The following is a 19,770-nucleotide window of genomic DNA, read 5'->3' as shown; positions in this document are numbered from 1 at the left end:
CTATTTACTGTCTGTTCTGTGCTGTTTTGTGTCTATGTTTACAACTATTGTCTTACAAATTTTGACCTAGTGTTATTGGATTATGGATTGGTATGATTGCGATTATTTTTACTGAAGCTTACACAGCTAGATGTAGATTGTAACACAATCTTGTACTTTATTACAAGATGGCGATCGTATCGTCCACCGTCAAAGATCTGATCTCTAATGCCTCTAGTCTAAGTTCTCTACAAAGTTAAACATGTCTCTAAATCTTGGTAATTTTCCCGCCAGTCTTTGATTGTTTCTTAAGATTAAATAAGATCACACCATGGAATATCCCCTTCTCGATTGTTCTCATTGAAATCTTAACCAATAATTAATTAATTAAACTATCACACTATCTCTTATCTCCTCTCGTACGATCTTGAGTTAACCTTAGCACGCCTTGGCCACGTGAGGGACGCTCCGAGATAAAATCTCTACAGGGGAGGGCGTTACACTACGACCACAAAACCACTTCAGTAAGCCCTTTTCTATTCAGTATGTCTATGCCTAAGGGTGTAAATTTTCGGTTTGACGTATTTTGCAAAGTTAAACTGAGGTTGAGACAGAAGCAGAAAGAGTGATGCCATTTGTTTCTGCGTTCATTTGCGCTCTGAGAGAACCGCTGATAGTAGTGGTATTGGTCAATCGGCCTGTGTTATCACATGCAGCGCCACTTCGACGAGCATCTACCCGTACTCTTGTTGTACGGGTACAGAAAGTTTTTCCACTGAGGAGCTCTTTGTATGCATCTCGGAAATTGCTGTTGTTTGCTCCATACAGGATGGGATTGAGAACGCCAGCGACGTGTAAACACGGGTACATGGTGAGGGCAATTTCAGGGGATGGAGTTAGGCCGAGTGCCCAACCGACATTGATAAAGATCACAAACGGCAAATATCCCATGAGTATCAGCAAAAATACAGCGACCAAAACTTTCAACATTCGCACTTCTTGTCGGCTGGGTCCTGTGTGTGTGCCTGTGTTCTGACTGGATTGAACACGGCGGCGACTTTTGCGCACATAGATGAAAATGAAAGTGTAACAGGTGAGAGTGATTACGCTCGGGAGATAGACGGTAGCGGCAAATACCAGCTCTGAACTGTACGCCCGGCAACGAAGGATCGGCGGGTAATACTCGGCATGTTTCGGAATGACAGCGCTGAACGTTGCAAGAGGGAACAACCAGGCAAAGAGCAGCGAAACTGTGACACTTACTTTGTTAGTGACACGTTTGTATATGTCTTGGTGCACTATGTAGATGTAGCGATTGATTGCAATAAAAGCTGTCAGGTACAACGAAGTAGATGAGAAGTAAGCGTGTAAAATAAGATGAACAACGCATAGGCCGTGTCCGAGATGCCACTCACGACGAAAGAACGAATCTATGGAGAATGATGATACCAGAAGTGCGGCAAAGATGTCGGTAAAGCTTAGGTTGACAAGGAATATGTTCGCTAATGTTCTGAGTTTCTTCTTTAAAATGACAGCAGTCACAAAGACAAAGTTGCCAAAGAGTGCGATGATCGAGAAAATTACCTCAATTGTTCCCGTCAGCTGCGTTGCCCACATCGATGGCAGCGAGAATAGGAAGTTTTCCGTCTTGTTTTCCGTTGTAGAGAAATTCATGATTTGAAATATGCGGTACATGAGCTGAGTTGTGCACACTTTCTACTTCAAGAGCAACTGCAGCTCTCTTGCTGGATGCTACACTATGTCTCTCTCTTGGTCGATGTGGTCTATTTCGTATCGTGGGATGATACAGGGGAAGGTATGATTCCACTCTCATCATTCGACCTTCAGCTTTCAATTACAGTTTTTCAGCATACACCGCGTACTCAGTCCGTATCTTCGGGGGAGAAAAGAATATATTTTGAAGGAACTAACCAGTACATCTACGGAAGGGGCGATAAATGTTTCAAAATGATATTACATCGTTATATAGTGCAATTTCTTATAAAGGATAATAAGTTCAATACATGCTATCTTACGCAGCTATTTCACATCAGTCAGAGACGTTTTGTCTCTCTTTCTTTCCATACTGATCTATATATTTATGAAAAAACAGAGTTAAAAGCCACTGCAAGATGGTTAGCAATGAGCCCTTGTCTTACCATGGGCCTGAAAGACTTCATAGATCACAAAACACGAAAATCAGAAAAGTAAATGCATAATTAAACTCAAACAAAAAGCCAAAACACAAGTACAGTGTTTTTATCTGACAGAAACGTTTCTCATAAAGATACCACTAGCCCATAATTAATTATTGTTAGACATAGCGTTTTGAATTGGTCTCCAAGTTCCGTCACTGTTATGAGCATTACTTGTCGATGTTTTACGTTCACCCCTTGCGTAGAATGGTACGATCGGGCACCTCTTGCCTTGAACATGTTGAAACTTAACCGTGGTGGGAAATTAAGCACCAACTTCGCCATGATATGTGTAATTTGAGTCGCAGAAAATGCCGCTCTCTGCTTTCTCCTCTCAGATACCGTCGTGAACACTTTCGACACTAATAATCCCAATATCCTTCTGTATTTAAACCCACACAATATTGTCGGTATCCAATGTATTTCTATAGACTGCTATACAATAGCTTCAACTGCTACAGGTTACAGTTTTTCCACCGTTTTTATCAATTGTAGAGTTCCACAAGGCCAGCATATCATCTATTCCCATTCTTAATCACTGATTTTCCCTTGAATGCGTTCCATTGTCAGCTTGAAGTCCCTAACTGAAAATCATTTTCAGTATGGTGACATGTATTGATTTATATTACTATCTTTGTTATTGTTTAAGTCAGGGTGAAAAAGAAAATTGACATTAGCATTATCAGTGATGGGCCCAACATTCAGGAAGTTCAAATGTCTATGGAGAACTAAATCAATTTATAAACGCCATTCGGTTACGAATATGATTGTTTGCAATTTTATGGCACACGGTGGTATTATTGCATGCAATTTTATATGATAACATATTTTTGGACTCATACCGTGTGATTTCTAACTTGTTTCAATTTCCTAAAACACGTTCAAAATGTTTCCCCCCTTGTAATCTTTATGAACACATCCCTACGTCTTAATTCTACAAATGGAAGGTTTTTCTGAACAGATAACTTGTATCTAGTGGATGTTTAATTATCCTAGGGCTCTTTAAACACAGTGCAAACAAGAATATGCCTGTTAGCTAGCTTTACTTGTGTTTCATCTCAATTGAGAGGAATTTCGTGGTCCTCAGAATTCCTGCTGTAGTGAAGATTTTCATCAACATCTGATGTTGTTCCCAACAGCATATTGTACATAATCATGCTGAAGTACTTCCAGTATAGTGACATTATCTTTGAAACTTATTAAAACCTTTTGCCCTTCAAACGTTCACTACTCGAAGTAATAGATGTTTACTTTGTTGTGATTAAGTGACTTTCACGTGTCTTCGATTCAAAAAAAATAAAAAAGAATGCTCTTCGACACTCGCGACGACTTGTATTTTCCTGTACCCGCTGAATGTACAATTGAAACTGGATTTGACAGCAGCATGTGTCCATAGAGCTTGTGATAAGAAAAAGTCTCTCATCTATAGGATATGATTTGGTAAATAATGCAATTATTGTTACATTTCAGACATCTCAGAGTTGTGAAGCTTTAAATTGTTTGAACATCAGTATTACTAGTATTATGGACTAATTTTAAGATATGCTTACATCATTGTGAAATGCCTTATGTCGGCCAAATATGTGATATAGCATTTCATAATTTAAACGGATTGGTAATGAAGTCTATATCTAAATAAAATGCCGGAATTTTAATATCAAATCTGTTGCTTAATCTACGTAAAAGTTTTCCCCGAGACTATCTTTCGCCTAGTTCATTGTTTTGATAGAGTTAAGTGAGCAATACGTGATAGCGAAAGTGTGTGTGCGGTTGCTTCTTAAATACTACAGCTTGTGAAGTTGAGGAGTCAGTCAGAAAAGTTGTAACAATATTGGTCGGTTATTAAACTCTTTTTAAGGGTGGGGATGTAGCCGAGTTGTTTTAACTGTGGTGTTTTCGCTAAATGACTGTGTGCCGTACGTTGTGAATTGGAATCACATCGAGAATTTACCAAATTGCAAAATCTACTCAGCCGAAATTTAGACGAATTGATGAGAAGGGATTATATTGTTTACACAGAAATTAATTTAGCTTACTGGGGAAACAATGCTATATTTTAATTTCTTCTAGGCAAATTAGTACCAAGATCATCCAATTAAACTGTTAGTATTCGTATGGTTTGAATAAATTCCTAAATGCTCTTAGTTGTTGTCAATTATCTTCTCTTTATTCATGTCAGTCACCAACACTTGACAATGACAGTGGCATGGGCATGACGTTATTGAAGTACGGCATTTTAGCCTTTCTTCAGCCTCTCAAATGTCTTTGGTGGTGAGTACATCAGTTTATCGCAATCGCACAATATCGTTTATGCTGCATGGCCGTGTTCGAGTTATGTCGGCTTGTTTATTCGACGTAGAGTTTTCATTTTAACTTATTACGAATGTGTATACTCAACGATATTATCAATTCAAGGTATGAGCAATGAATATTGCTCGTGATCTTGATCATACGATATCAATTAAGTTCCAAACTCGTGGTTATAAAATAATGTCAGAGAAAATGTCAATTAACAGACAATTGCAACACATACTCAAGGTAGTATGCGCCTCGAAAGTGAAAGTCTTAAACTTTTGTTCAAACTTTACTCTAGGAACTTTCAACCATACTATTTCAAAATCAAGAATAAAAATCTGGGGTTACCATGCAAATTTTGGTACTAAAGAAACAAATAACCCAAGATTTACCGATATTTGAAATTCAAATGTCAACCATCCCTGTATTAACTCTATGAAAAAAATACAATTTTTGATTTTCGAGAAACCAAGACGGTAAAATTTTCTTATGCGTAGAGCTTTAAAATGAACCCCCACAAGTAGTAGATCAGAAAAGAATTGGAAAAGTTTGAGAGTGCAAATATCTGTCCCGAGGAACATTCTACCTCAAACACCAGAGTATTTTCACCTCATATCTTTCTTGTTACATGCAAACAATCCGCAAAATCACCCTGTTTCAAGTACGCAACGTTGTTTAGGTAAAGACTGATCTTCTTTCTGAAAATTCGGACAGCGATTTCTTGACAGATTAGTAATACCCTCTAGCAGTAGGTTTCTTTTCGTACATCATGATAATTACCCTGGCAAGCTATTTTCTAGGAAATATCTTCAAGGTCAAAGTCTATGTGATGTGTTTGTCAGTTTCCTTAACATGGCAAAGAAGACATAAAGGCCCAAGCTGACAGCTTAGACCAAATTATACCGAATGTTTCGTATGAATTTTGCAACCTGCTACCACAGTTTTGGCAAACTTGTGAGATATAACAGCATAGATAGTCTTTGAACTACAAGGCCATTTAATAGCTTTCTGTCTCTTTGCTTTCATTTATAGATGGTTCAATTTTTAGTTGATGTGACTTTCGTTGATACCATAGACAAAGCTACACTGTCTATGAACGTATATACAGTCTTCTGGGAGCAGGTTTAGCATCGGCTATGAAGCTCCTTGAAGCCTTTTTTATTCAATCAGTTCTTGTTGGCTGTTTAGGTTTGCCAAAGTGCGCAGCATTAACATTTGAGGATTCGCAGTCGCCTTAGTTCGCTTGTTTCAAAGGTGGGCATTGAACTCAATGGGTATTCAGATATCGACGTAGACCATTTCCTCGAGCGTAAATGTCATATTCTATGGAGTTCGTAGCCTGGAGGGTAAAACCATGTCATACCTTCCCTTTTTACCGCGAATATCCCACTGGACACTCCTATCGCCTGTGTAAATAGCCAACAAGACAGAGTTACGTTGGCTATAAGTATTGCAGCTATGACATGGCCCTTCATCACCCTTCCGGTGATGGAGAGACCGTGTTCTATGCAAAGTCAAACCAACATCGACTCATGTATGTAAATGGTTGGTCCGTGAGCTACGTTGAGTTCATATGTTGTATCATCGGTTGCCTCGCTTTAATTTCTTTAATTTCCCGGCACCTGTGAAAATTGTTAAAATTATTCTCTGTCGTTCTCTGCCGTTCGCCCCGAATATTTGAAACATCATGGAAGGGCGGGAAATTGCTTTACATTATATGTGTTTCACTTTTCGACACAGGTTTTGCCAACGAAGCTGTTCGTGCAAAAAGGTGCTCATGCGCAGTTTTTCAGCGGGCGGGCAAATTTAAAAACTAATCAGCGGGCGGGGAGGAAAAGTCAATATTTACAGTGGGCGCGGAAGAAATATCAGTTTTTACAGTGGGTGGGGAGAACATTCCTGGCACTGGGTAACGGAAAATAGGTGAATGCAGTTCTTGATAGAACTTTAGGGAAAATTAAGCGCCTAACTTAGAGGAGGACAATGTCCAAACGTTTAAATGATACTGCAAGTATAACAGTCTGGTAACTTTACACTGAACACGGGCGTACATTACATCGCCATGCACCGAACGATTGCACACTGGTGACATAAATAGTTGCATAAATGAAATGTTATTCAGTGGGAGGGCATATGTTCCGCATATGCCATTGGGAGGGCAGTTATGAACAGCTCTACTTTCCCCTCCAAATTTTCATCATATGCAAGATTCAATGACAATGGACGCCTAAGGGAGCCGTCATTACCTACAGCCTGGGGGTCGGAGGAATGTGAGGAGGGGGGTCACTCAAAAAATCGAAAACTTCAAGGGGGTTACTCAAAATGTGGAGAGGAAGAAGGGGGTTACTTAATTTTTTGTGCGAAACGAATTGAAACACCTCTCAGATTTATCCAATTGCACACATCAATTTCTCAAAATTTTCGATGCAAGAGGGGGACACCCCCCTCCCTTTGGGTTTTCTAACAGTTTTACTGGTAAAAGACAAATTGAAAATACCTCTAATGTTGCACTAGATTGCACCATTGCACATATCAATTTATCAAAATTTTCACAGGATCTAGCAGAGCTTCCGTCAGGATTTTCAAACATGCGTAAGGCTGTGTGCAAATGGTTTTTTTATTTGCGTAAAATGTATCAAGAATGCGTACAACTACATGTAAGTACCTATAAAATAGATGTATACACGATATCGAAAACAAGTTCAAAAGTCAATGAATAAAGTGCTCAATAAACTTCAGCAGTGACAATGTTTTTCTTTGGTGTTACAATTTTTAATTCTGTTCTGTTCTGTTCTCTGTCGACGGTATTCATTTCTTACTAATTAGTTATTCAGACTACTACTTCCGACGATCTCTTTGCTGCCTGAATTGTTGATATTCGACGCAGATGAGCGACAGGATATAGGACAAAATATTGCAAAATCATGAACATTTTTATCAGCAAACATTTTACTTGTAGTCCTGGATAAACTACGCATTGGAGGTAAACCACGTGTGCTCATGTCTTTATTACGGAGACTGATTTTTTTTCAATGCGTATTAAGTTACACAGACGCCGATTTACTTTACGTACTTCAGAGTAATTATGCGTAAAATACGCAGAATTTTGCGTTAACGGGAGCTCTGCATCTGGGACAAAACTGAATTGTTGTGAATTCCTCCTTTATTATCACATAAACATACATTGTAATTGACCTCAGTTCAATAAGCATTTTGACATTTAAACATACCATACAGGCTTTTCATTAGAAGCTTGTAGCTGGAGAAATTTTCCATTCCTGTATATTCATTTGTCTTCAATCTCTAGCAAACTGAGAACTGCTTTTCACAAAATGTATTGTCATTGTTTGGTTGTTGAATATTGTGACTCAAACACTTATCATGCGAAAAAAGTTAAAAAATATGTGTCTCAACATTTTTGATACCAGAGGGGGGACCCCCTCTCGTGCTCTCCCCCTTGGGGTGTTCTAACTGTTTTATTCAGTAAAAAGAAAAATTAAAACACTTCTCACATTGCACCAGACTGCACCATTGCACATATCAATATATCAAAATTTTCCATGCAAGATTACGGGGAAAGCCCCCTCTGACACTTTTCCCCTCAGCCTCTCGCGTGTTCTCCCCATGATGTCACTGACGAAGTGTTATGTAATATTAATGTGTCCAGAAACATCATTCTCAAACATCTTAATTTACTTGACCATAATAAGGCAATTGGTCCCGATAACATCTCGGGTATTTTGCTCAAAATGTGTGCAGAACAACTTGCTAACCCACTTTCTGTAATCTTTGTGAAAATACAAGTTGACAGTATTTATGATGACTTTCGTAAAGCCTTTGATTCAGTCAATCATAGACTTCTTGTATACAAACTTGAGCGACATGGTTTTTCAGGTCAATTACTTCAGTTGCTTAAATCCTATTAAACTGACCTCAAACAGAGAGTACTGGTTGGAAATCATTTCAGAATAGGATGCAGTGTCTTCTGCTGTACCCCATGGGCCATTAACCTGGTCCTCTATTGCTTACTAGTTACATAAATGATTTACCAAGTAATTGTGCTTATTCTAAATGTCTGTTATATGCAGATGATGCTAAAATTTATAGATCATACAAAATTTGTCAGATTGTACAAAACTTCAGAGTGAATATTAACAGAATGGAGGTTTGGTGTAGTGTATGGAAAGTTGTTTTTTTTATTTTTATTTTTTTATTATTATTCATCCTACTGGCGAACCCACTTACAGGATGAGGTACCCATAACCCACTCCCAATGGAGCAATGAGGAGTAAAGTATCTTGCTAAAGGGCACAACACCGTGCTGGAGTTTCGAACTCACCATCCTCCGACAGTGAATCCGGTACCCTAACCATTGCCCCACGGTGCCACCTCACGTTTGAATGTCCGAAAATGTTCGGTAATTTCTATTACGAACAAGAAATCTGTTATTGATTTTAATTATTGTATTGCAGAGTCTTTCCTTAAAAGGGTAAACCAGATCAATTGTGATTGACAGCTTCATTTTCCATGTTCGCAAGACGCCAGTACGGTGAGGACGATTCCCCGTCAAAATTAGATGCATTACTCAACTTTCAACAACATTACTCAACAGGTTCATTCACTATACATTTATATTGCAGTGTAAACGTATTTATGCCTGTGTTTAATTTACGAAACTTTTGGTGTATTGTTTTTGCAGAGCGGTCGCGTATGTGTTGACGCTTGTGTACCTCCTTACCGCAGACCAAGGAGGTTACATACATGTTACATGTACCACAGTCCCTCAACATGGAGGGACTGTGCACATTCAGACAATGGGCGTAAAAAGTCTATGTTTACAATCAATGAACGCATGCATTACGGCTGAGCATTGAGGTAGATAGAAGCACGGGGCATTGAAAACAATTTTCATCCAGAGGTTATGATAAATAAATGTCATGTATTAAACATTTTATTATATAAGTCTTACCTGTATCATGTTTGTGGCTATAATTTACCTTGGCTATCTCTGTACAGAATTGCAAAGACAAAAGTCAATGTTTACCGGCATGGCCTCTTGCTAATCCCCGTCATATTCAGTTTTTGCTAACGATCACAAACTCGGACTCTTATCGACCTGACCAAATAACTCGTTAGCAGGTTATAAGGTAAAAGACGCATATTTTAAAATAATTAAACCAGTACCCGCTTTATCGTGACATCTACTTTCTATCTATTGGAGATGCCAAGGTCAACCACTTTATTAGACTGTTGATCGGCTATGAGCCAAATGTCCGTCAAAGATCCCAAAACACTAGTGGCGAGCGTTAGCCCTCCGGCACCATGGAAGTGATTTCATTGTCGTTTCCAAGTCCTTGGTTGGATCCGATGACTTACGGGTGGTTTGATTTCTAAAGTTCTCATTGCATACGGAAACAGACATGAGGTGATGCCACTCCCATAATGGGTGTGTTCAAGGAGTCTGTCTGGTCGGTACTATCTACGACTTATTTCCAACTCGTGCTAACTGCTGTGATTATAAACAAGCATAGGTTTTTAGCCATTTTTCCATGAACCCTCTACGCATGTGCTGTTCCTACTCATATATGAACAATTACCCTCTAGTGCTGAACCCATTGAATATGCCAAAACAATTTCACAGCTTGTGGGCATCGCAGCAAACTACCCACAAAGCCCATCGGTCGGGTCGCACCCATTCTGTGGCGACGTCCTCTGGTATGATCGCAATAGATAAGCCGCTGCACCACCTCTTGTAATTTCCCCCGAAGGTAGTGTGGATAGGAGCAGATTTAACCCCTCTCTGACGTCAGTTCAGGAACTCTACAACTTTGCCAGCTACTATCACAAGGTCAACAGCGACCGTGCAGAAGTCTATACCAAACCTATTGCTTTCGATTCATAAAATGGCAAGACGTTGGCCGGGTTTCTTCGACGATGGATGTCATTTTATCGAACACATTCACGATATCAACGCCGTCAAAGAACGTCTCCTCGACCGTGCTTGGGATGTACGCGACAGTGACGTTGTTGTGGTCACTTTCCCCAAGTCGGGAACGCTGTGGATGTTAAATGTGATCTCAACAATGTATGCGGACATGAATATGCACTTGAGTCCTACCGATAAAGTCGTGCGCCTTTGTTATGTTTACGAGAAGACAGATGAATTCGTGCCTGGACTGTACGGAGAACATGTCCGTAATGTCAAGACAAATATACCCAAAATGGCGTCTCCTCGACTGTTAGCTTGTCACGTACACCCACAACACTTTCATTCTTCATGGCGGGAGGGCAACAGAAAGTGTAAAATAATTTACATAACAAGAAATCCAAAAGATGTCTGCGTTTCGTTCTATCACTTCCTGAGGTCAATTAAGTTCAGCCGAATGGAACTGACCTGGGAAGAATGGGTGCAGCATTTCGCTAAAGGTCAGGTTTGGTTTGGACCGTGGTTGGAACATGTGTCGTCATGGCAAAGATACGGCCCCGACGACAATGTTTTGCACCTGCGTTATGAAGACATGAAACTCGATTTGAAGTCAGAAATATTGAGGGTGGCTGACTTCTTGGGACGACCCCTCAGCAAAGAACGCCTTGACATGGTGGTTCAAAGTTCCACTGTTGAGTCCATGAGGAAGAGAGGCGTCGACACTCGTAATTGGGCAATTCTGCACGAAGGAAGTTGGGACAGTAGTGGTGCATACATACGGAAAGGGCAAAGTGGAAATTGGAAAGACCATTTTACAGTCGCTCAGAGCGAATGGTTTGATGAATACCTAAAAATGGAAATAGAGAAAAAAAGCTTGACTGTAAATTACCATAAGTAAATGGTAATACACACTGGGTATTTTTCCCGTCATTTCATAAGTCATTCACATCTTATGCACTGATAAATGTGTAACACTCTTGTTAACAACTTGTCTGGATAAGGCGTGTGAAAGTTCGCTCAGGGTTTAATGAGAAGAACGCGCCACGACTCTAATCATAATACTTGAATGATAATAGCAGAGAAGTATATATCCCTGGTGTGGTATTGTTTTGTCACAAGAAGCAATCAAAGACTAACGGATATTTGAATGAGATGACCACCGTATAATGATGTTAATTTTGTAGTTTCGTAGGTTTAGAAAAGTAAATTTGTTGAAAGAAGAATAGGAATGATTCGAGACATCACGTTTTGCCATTTCGTGACAAACATCTGTAGAGTTGCTCATAACCCCCATCTTTTTTGTATTTAATACATTTCATTGGTTTTCTTTAAAAGTATACAACACATTCTGGTAAAGAAAAGTCTTTTGTCTACATAATACAGGGTCTTTTTCTTTAATTGTTTTATTGAATAAACAAAGACAAAGACTACAGAGAAAGACCAGAGGAAAAAGAAAGACAACGCAGAAAGAAGAAAAGCTAACCATCAAAAAGTTAAAAAAAGCTCCCCACTTTTCAACATGTATCCTTTGTCTATCTTTTGAAAGTGCTACATACTTTTCTGTTTTGTAAACAGTATTCACGCACAACTTAAACTGAAGAATATTTGGCAGTGAATTAGCATTTTTACATCTAAATATATAAAAGCGTCCCATAAGGAGGACGAGATTTATACGTAAACTAGAACTCGAACACGAGTCACCAAGTATACGATATATTGCATTAAGCGTTACGGTATTTTGTGTAACCATTTGAAACCACTCCTTTTCTGAAATCCAGAAACGATTTATATAAATACAATCCCAAAATAAACGATAATAATCCTCTTCAACCTCTTTGCAAAAATTACATATCGAGGAATTAATTAGTCGCCATTTATAAAGTAATCGATTTGAGGGAAGAAACTTCATTTTCAACTTATGTTGAAAATTCCTCAGCTTAATATCACTAGTTAATTGGAATGGAAGCACTAACAACTTTTCAGAAATATTATGTCATCAAATAAATCGTACCAGTAACCAACTATGTGTGGAGGAAAGTCCTCAGGTGTTTCCATATTTACAAAGAAAGTGTAAATCTCTCTGTTCATTTTCAAACCAGACAAACATTTAGGATTGCGAAAATTAGGCCTACAGACCTGTAATTTTGATGAATGTGAACCCTGTAAAATATTCTTCCAATCTGTTGGTATTGCAGACAATAATTTATTGTACTGAAAGCGAGTACAGATATTACCATACATTGTGATAAAATTTTCATAGCTAAAAAACTTACAATTATCGTCCAGAAAATCGTTAGTAAAAATTATACCATTCTCAAAAAAGCGTTTACGCATGATTGGCCTGTCACTAATACGTATTTCAGAATTATAACAGATCAGTTGTTGGCAAACATCTACCTTGTCAACAACAGTGGTGAAGTTATACTGCAGCCACGCTGAAAATATTTCTCTTAAGAAAACAGAACTAATGGGCTTACAAAGATCAAAATCAGTCTTGTCTAAATTAACATGATAAAAAAGGAGGACCACCAAAACTAGAAAGTAAATATTGACTCACTGCAAAATAAACTATTATTACACAAGAGTCTTATAAACCGGGCAGTCTTAATCGTGAGGTTAAAACACTCAAATTTGTTAATTTAGGACCCCCATTTTCACATGAATTTTGAATAGTACATCTCTTGACCTTGTCTCGTTTACCTCCCCACAAAACATTAAAAATTAAAGTATCGTACTTCTTGAAGAAGTCGCTATTTGGTGAAGGGAGAGACATAAACAAATAAGTAAACTGTGAATTAACCAATGATTTGATAACTGTTACTTTCCCGTAAATAGTGAGTCCCCTACCCTGCCATGGCTGCAGTAACTTCCTCGCCTTTTCAAAACGGGGATAAAAATTGGCATCAACCAGATATGATAATTCTATTGGAATCTGGATACCAAGAACATCAACATTGCCATCCGTCCAAATTAGGGGACATTTTGTATTGATATGAAAATCTGTATTTTTAAGTGATCCAATACGTAACACCTTGCATTTATCATAATTATGTTGCAACCCTGAAATTATAGAAAAAACAGTCGAGATATCAATTATGCATGAAAAGAACCAGGGTCTGGTTGAGTTGCGAAGTTAGTATCGTCGGCGTATTGTGAAATCTTTAACGAAGGGACCTGTTTTAAGACCTTTTTATTCTTTACAACTTCTTACTCGAATCGCGAGCATCTCTACAGCAATTACAAATAAGTAAGGTGACAGCGGACAACCCTGTCGGACACCCCGAGAAAGACAAATTATCAGGAATAAGCTTATGACCATAATTAATAATACGACTAGAAATATTGTTATACATAACTTTCACCCATAACATAAATGATGGACCAAAATTGAAAAAATCCAAGCACTTAAAAATAAAATCCCATCTCTCTTTATTGAAAGCCTTTTCAAAATCGGCAATAAAGACCAAACCAGGCTCATTATTCTTCCTCATACAATTCTATAATCTCAAGAATCATCCTAATATTATCTGCTATAAATCCACCATGAATAAAACCTGTTTGGTCCTCATTTATAATATTTGTGATAACACGTTTTACTCGCAATGAAAGACACTTGGCCAAAATGCGAGTATCATAATATAGACTTCATTACCAAAATGCGAGTATCATAACAAAGCAAAGTTAAAGGTCGCCAATTTTTAAGAAACACCGAATCCTTATCATTACATATCATTCCTATCACTGAGACTGACAAATCTTGTGACAACTGGAAGAGACGGGCGACGTTCAGAAGACGTGCCAAGGCAATGAACAGAACTCAATTGTACGGTTTCAGCCGTCGGGAGTTTTAACGAGTTCTTCAAAAAGGTCCGCGTTTTGCGTTCTAAATATTCGTCCTTTTCATAGTGGATTCCGTGTATACTTATATCATACTTTCGACTATATCTATCTAGTAACAGCTGAGCAGTTATCCGCTCACGACGCTCATTAACCAGCATCTAACGCAGGGAATCAATCTCCGATGACTGGCACTCTTGACAGCGTTCCACGTCAGCGACCCTTTCCTTCAAGTCTGTAACATTTTCCACCGTTTAGTTCAATTTGGCGACTACCGAGGAGAGTTAATTCTTCTTTCACTTTGTCTATTTTGAGTGACAAAGTTTCATTTTGCTTAGTAAGTATCGTTGCCAAAGCCTTCAGTTCTGGTGACGACAGTTGCGGGAAAATATCTTCATCAGCATGTTGCGTAACACTCTCATTGCCAATACAACAATGTCTATATAATACAGGGTCTTTTCTAAAGCTGTACCGGCTGCAACACTTGGCCGGTTACACAGCCAAATGTCACAGCCAATGTGCCCTTAATCATAATGTAACAGGTAATGCAACAGGTAAGGATGAAAGATTCAAGTACACAAAGTGTTCTATGTAAAAAGTTGTGAAGTTACAATTTTCAAAAACTGTCCCCATTTTTTGATGTGGGAATTCATTTTATTTGTTCCTACAGCTACGTGAAATTCTATTTTGTATTCCATCCCCAAAATGTAGTTAGGATTACTTTACTATTGCTAGATCCATGAGCAAACATTGTGTGTCCTCTCAGTTGGTATGACCAGTATTTACAGGTTTCTTTTGTACTATGAATTTCTTGTAACATTATGATGTTTGGCTTTCTGTCTTGTACCCACTTGAATACTTGTTTTCCTTTCTGGTAATATCCGAGACCCCTAACATTAAGACTTACAATTTTAATATTGGAACCCGTGCACTGAGCACTCTAATTGTTATATGTTTTTGTTTCTTTACCAAGTTTTGCTGTGAGTCAAGACGACATTTTAAGTAAGTCATTCTTGTTTTATGCATTGATAAAAGTGCAATGCCCTTCTTGTAAACAACTTATCTCGAAGCTTCTTTTACGTGGATAATTCGTGTGAAGGTTGGTTCAAGGTCTTACGAGAAGGATAAAGCCCAATACCTTTAATCATCGTACTTGAACAAGTACAATGGAAAGCGGTATATCCCTTGTTGTGATCTACTTTTTATCACAAGTAAAAATCAAAGACTGACGGAAATTTGCATGAGATGACCTTTGTATATTGATGTTACTAGTTATTTTGTATTTATGTAACTAAAAATATATATATAAATTTGTTGAATGTAGAAAAGGAGATTCGAGACCTGTAATATCGCGTTTTGTCACGATGTGATAAACATCTAAACAGGTACTTACAACCGATATTTTGGTGTATCAGCTTCAGTTACTGAAAGCATTGCGATCCCAGACCGGTGCGTGCGACATCTCGACTTATATTTCCCTAACTATAATCGCTACATAAGTATGATATCCACAGTGTGTATATCCGTTACGCGCATGGACGTCAACAGTGAGCGTTTTCATCAGTGGCCGGCTGCGTAAAATATGACAATATATGAAGCGATCAGTTTATCACAAGAAATAATCTTGATTTGCAGCTGACAATCCTCAAAACTTGATAAGGGAGGTTTTCTTGTCTTGGTATGATATGAGATGAGCACAGGCATGCAGAAATGACCAGGAAAATAGGCCATGACACCTACATAACACTAACACAATCGGTTGTGGTTCGATACACGGCGAAGGCCTCTGTGTGTATCATAAATGAACGTTTCTATTATGCAAACATCGGCCATCGCAGTGTATTGAACCACAAAGAAATGTGACCAATACCACACAATGCAGTGGTCAATAGGAATCACGAAGCGTGTCTCCATGTTCAGTGTATATGTTTTTGGCCCCACTCAATCAAGTTGATAATTTACAAGGTTTGAAAAGCAAGGGTCGTGAAGTTGCCGCATTGAACTTGAGCACTATGCATGCGTGGACAGTATACCGCCATTGTCGTATCATTGGTTTAACGTAGTAGGCCTGTCATGTGTAAGCGACAACAGCATGGGTCAGGTGCAGCCAACTGGTAAATTTCATCAATTTCGCAAAATCATCACAAAACATGTTTTGAAGGCTAATATACTAATTTTACATATTTTTGACCTTGACCTAAAATTCGGAGGGGAAAGAAGAGCTGTTCGTAACTGCCCTCCCACTGGCTTACACGGAAATTGTGCCCTCCCACTGACATTTGATGCCCACTGCCCTCCAGTATCTATGGTCTGCCCGTTCCCCACTCCCCACAACAATTCAAGCTCCCCACTGCCCTCTCCCCACTACTGAAATTCCCCGTTGCCAACTAGATACCCACTGGACAACCCAAATCAACACAAAACCGTGCGAGCGGCTAGCAGTATACCTTGGAACATTGCTCTCCTCTTCCTCAACTTCAATCAACCACGGTTTTCCCCTCCCTCTACGTATTTTCGGGTACCTTCTGTCAAAGATTTTCTCCCCGCCCACTTAAAATAAAGAAATTTCTTTCCCGCCCACAGTAAATATCGATTTTTTCTACCCTCCCGCTGATTAGTTTTAAAATTTGCCCGCCCGCTGGAAAACTGCGCACGAACACCTTTTTGCACGAACAGCTTAGTTGGCAGCACCTGATGGGTGTATATTGTCTGATCTAATTACATGTTGAAATAATACTATGCGTATTTCACTATTGTATACTGCAGACCTGAATGATGGCGAGTGATTAACTGATTAATTTTTTATGTTGGGATGTACCAAGCACAGCCTTTGCTGAAGTAAATATCAGTTTTTGTAGTTCTGTAGGGTTTCGAGAATGTTTTAAATTGTTCTTGAATTTTTAATGATTATCTACATCACTTATATGTGTTTGTTTAATCTGAACAAGGTACAGCAAAAATTTTTCCCAGTTGTTTTTGCCTAAAATGATAGATCGTCACGTATCATTCAGCGTATATTTAACTCCTTCCGATACTTACCTTGTAAAGTTTTAGTTGTGATATTCACTAAATCAGTATTCAAAATATCGTATTGTGTTGCCTTGTATGATGTTTACGAAAATGGTCAGGGCAATATGGAAATTTGAAAGACCATTTTAAAGTCGCTAAAAGCAAGTGGTTTTATTAATACCTAAAACAGAAATAGAGAAGAAAAGTTTGATTGTTAAGTACCAGAAATAAATGGTCATATACACACACGTTTATTTCTTCAAACATCTCATCAGTCATACACATTATACTTTGGTATGTCTATAATATCCATTATTTTGATCCACTGTAAACATGAACGTAAAAATCGGACTGAGTCTGTCACGATACTAATAACGTAATCATTATACAAAAGGCATTTGTAAAGAATGTTGGTTTTTCTTAGTTAGGTCCTGTTACCGGAATCTGTAGTATCGGTGTAATTAATATGTTTTAGCGGTCTAATGACACTGACATTGCAGATGTTCACCTATTTACACCTTTAGTGCGTCATTATGTGCTTGACAGCCTCGTGTTCCCACATTCGCAAAACACTAGTACTATGAAGACGATTCTCCGTCAAAATTAGATGTATTCTCAAAACTTAAGAACATTTAGTCAACAGGTTCATCCACTATACATTCATATTATAGTGTATATGCATTCATGTCTTCTTTGTTTCAAATGTAATGCTTCTGGTGTAGTTATTGGGAAGCAGTCGCGTGTATGTTGACTGTACCTCTATGCTACCACAGACAAAGGAGGTTAAATCCATGTACAAACAATGGACGTAAAAGGGTCCATGTTTCAATCATTATGTGTTCGGGCTAAGCATGGAGGTAGATAGAAGTACAGGGTATTGAAAACAATATTCTTTCAAAAGTTAATTAATGTCACGTATTAAACATTTTTATTATAAAAGCCTTACCTGTGTCATGTCTGTCGCTATTAATTTACCCTCGATATCTCTGTACAGTATTGCTAAGTCAAAAGTCCAGAAATCTCACAACATCTTTTTTGACTTTCCCTCCAAAGATATTTGTAAATGCAGCCTAATAGAATCCATGTAGAGGCAAGGCGCGATGCTTCGCTGTTTCTTAGCGCGGGATCAGGGGAGTAATTTTTACGTTCAAGATTTTTTACTGTCTCGGGATAGTTTAATATGGATGAATACCTCCTGGAAGACTTTGCAGAATTTACTCTGAAGCGACAGTTTCAGTTCTGTATAACATTTAGCGGGATTTTGTTGTCTTACTCGTTTTTAAATAGCTGTGAAAGCGCAGCTATCTATGGTAGGGCAGGCCATAGTCTGGTCCCATGCATAAGGCACAAGGTAGGCTTCGTGTGATGACTATGTTGGCGTTATGCCTGTCATATGATGGTCATGGTCATCACATGAGACTCGTTGGCCGATCATTAGCCCGGCTTGGCATGCCTGCTCCTCGGGTCAAAGGTAAATTGTCTGCGACCCTATTTTCGGCAATTTCATACTTGTTGATCAAAATATTTTGGCGAATTTTATAGGGTCGCACAATGCATGATATTAAGAAGAATTACCCGTAAGTCTCATAAAATAAATCTATTGATAGATAGAAAAAGTATGATTTCGGAGTAACATTTTGCAATCTTAACAGAGAAATTTACTTTTGAAAATAATGCAGACGGCAGTAAGGTAGATTTAGAAGCGACACTTTCACACCTTTCTTAGGGGAGAGCCATTTGATTTGGAGGGAGCCTGGACGAAATGGGTATGGCAGCACACACCCCAACTGTGGCAGCAAAGTTTGTTTTTCTATTGCCTGTTCCTCGTCATTTTTTCCACATGTTTAAGCCATGTAAATTTTGTTTCGTGATCTCCAACAAGAAATACACCAGCAGTTGTTTAACGATCTGAGAGAGCTAAGTAAACCGCACTGACAAACTTCATCAGCTGTACACAAACTGTGTTGCAGAAGTTGAAAAGCTGAACAAAAGTCCGCGTTATACCAAGAAAGCGTGCCCTGAAAGCCAGGGTGAAGATAGAATTTCAGATGGCGTCTGATAAGATGAAATCTGTAGCAGCTGTTCTAGAAAAGTTTCGTCAACTCTTTGAAGAGAGTAAACAGACAGCACCCCACGAAAGGAGCGCTGCCAGTGAAAAAAGAAGAAGAAGAAGAGAGCTGCTACGTCATCATTGTTGAACATAAACTGCCACTAGAAAGCCAAGCAGGTGGGCAAATATCATATATAACCATCCTATAAGCTAACTTATCTCATATATATATATATATATATATATATATATATATATATATATATATATATATATATATATATGAGATAATGTCGGCTAACAAGAGCCTATATTTAACTCTTCTAGCCAATCAGAAACTAGTTTTGCACATGGACAAAACCTTACGCCAATAACATACAATATTTACTCATTACGACTGCCCTAATCGTTATATTGATATCCTCATTTAATATAATCGATCTTAATTTTAATTGTGTCATGTCGGCACAAACAACTGA

Source organism: Ptychodera flava, chromosome 1 (genome assembly GCF_041260155.1).
Source record: "Ptychodera flava strain L36383 chromosome 1, AS_Pfla_20210202, whole genome shotgun sequence".
Lineage (NCBI taxonomy): Eukaryota > Metazoa > Hemichordata > Enteropneusta > Ptychoderidae > Ptychodera > Ptychodera flava.
This window is presented reverse-complemented; position numbering follows the sequence as displayed.